The sequence below is a fragment of the Anneissia japonica genome, unplaced genomic scaffold (genome assembly GCF_011630105.1).
Source record: "Anneissia japonica isolate Jap-2015-1 unplaced genomic scaffold, ASM1163010v1 scaffold6365_len125945_cov166, whole genome shotgun sequence".
In the NCBI taxonomy this organism is placed as follows: Eukaryota; Metazoa; Echinodermata; class Crinoidea; order Comatulida; family Comatulidae; genus Anneissia; species Anneissia japonica.
In genome coordinates, this window is record NW_022721147.1 from 79040 (window position 1) to 80966 (window position 1927).

Below are 1927 nucleotides of genomic sequence, written 5' to 3' on the forward strand. Positions count from 1 at the left end.
TTTCCGACCGGAAGTATTAAAGACTGATAGTTATGATATGGTGGTGTGGTGGAATGGGTTTGGCCTTTCTCATCACGCCCCCATCCATCGATCACCCAGGTCAAGGTATGCATTATATGATGATTCAGATACATCATAAGAACAGTATTAACGATTAATTAAAAGTTGGTTTGTTCGTCCGGAGGTATTGCACTTCCTATCATTACGGTATATCTCAGACAATAATCTAGTCATTTTTAACCACGATATATAGGCTTAAATATTTTTTTTTTATAAATTTCGTTTCGATGCTGATGATACGCAAATCCCTGTTCTTTTAATTTTAGTGTCGTAACCAAGGTACAATGATAAGCCCATAGTATTTCAACCATCTTACTTTGTTGAATTTCTTTCCGCAATATGAACCATCTTAAAAAAATATTGCTTGCTGTCCCCAAATTTCGTACATAGACCTATGGTAAGTGCTCTTTCTCATTCCCTTTTTATGAAAAATTAATTTACACCACAAGTTAATTTAAAAACTTATTTCTATACCAAACTTGGAGGGTAGCGGGGCCTTTGGTCATTTTTTAAATTGGCGCATTAGAATTTCTTTGAGTTTTAATTATTATTATATTATTATTATTATTATTATTATTATGCTTATTGTTATATATTTTAATTTAATGTAGCATACCGACGAAAAGATTATACAAACGAGGAACTTAGGCCTTGAGCTTACTCCACTTAATCGCTTCAGTAGAATTGCAAATAAGGTGAGTTTAACAAAATTTGCATTTATAAAGACTTCATTATTATGTAATTGCTAACATAATTTTACGTTAATGGATTTTAAATTTTCTGGTGTTTTTGTGTTTAGTGAAATACCTGGTAATTGGTGTCACACACAATAAAACAATAGAGCTACTTACAAAACATACAGTAATAAAATACTGAGTGAGAGAAAATCGTTTACTCAAATGTTCAACATTTTAATACGTCTTGACCTATGTGTTTTTAAAAATAATTAAGGAAAAAATTTGAACAAAAAAAAATAAAATTTAAAATAAAAGAAGAAAAGGTAAATGTAAAAAGGTAAAGGTACATGAATAAGATCAAACAAAAGATTTTCCAAACGCTTCACAGCCTTTCTATAATTAGTACCAAAATTATTCATAATAAAATTGAAACGGCGATTACAAGAGCTCGAATAAAGAGTAGCAAAGTTTAATGTCGTACCGTAATTGAAAGTGAAAGCACTGAATTAATATCAATTTATGCTTAATAGTTTGATTATCTCAATTTATTTTAATGACTCAGTTACCGTACCTAACGTAGTTTAATTTAATTGTACAACTTCCAGAGAAATGTTTTACCACTAATTATTAAATCGCAATGGTTTAAGGAAGAAAAACACAGTTCAAAGGCGGCAAAAAAAAACAAAAAACAAACAAACACACACTTAAAGGATTGACCATTGATTCACATATATCTGACAAACGGGTAAGAGAAGCACAAAGAATAGAGGCTAGACAAGATATTACCACGCCGAACCGTCACGAGCATGCTTTGTTTTAAGCACTCACACAGCCAATGAAATACGGTTTAATAGGAAGTTGTTGATTTCAAAGTATTTTCCAAGATTAATCACTTGATGGAAACTGAGAAAATCCCAGGCGTACAAAAGACCAACTTAAAGACTGCAGGTTTTAGAAGTAAATCGGAAGTGTTATATAAGCGGCCGTTGAAATCCCATGTCACACCTGTATTGTCTGAGTGGATAGAAATAGTGATTCTGTGCGATTAAACATAGTGACTAATACGACAAAGATTACTTTATAATAAGTATACCTTGCTGTCAATTGTTTTTAACTATAATCACCTACTAATTGTTCTTGTTAGATTAATTATATCTGACGAGGTCATTATCCGTAATGGAATGTGGATA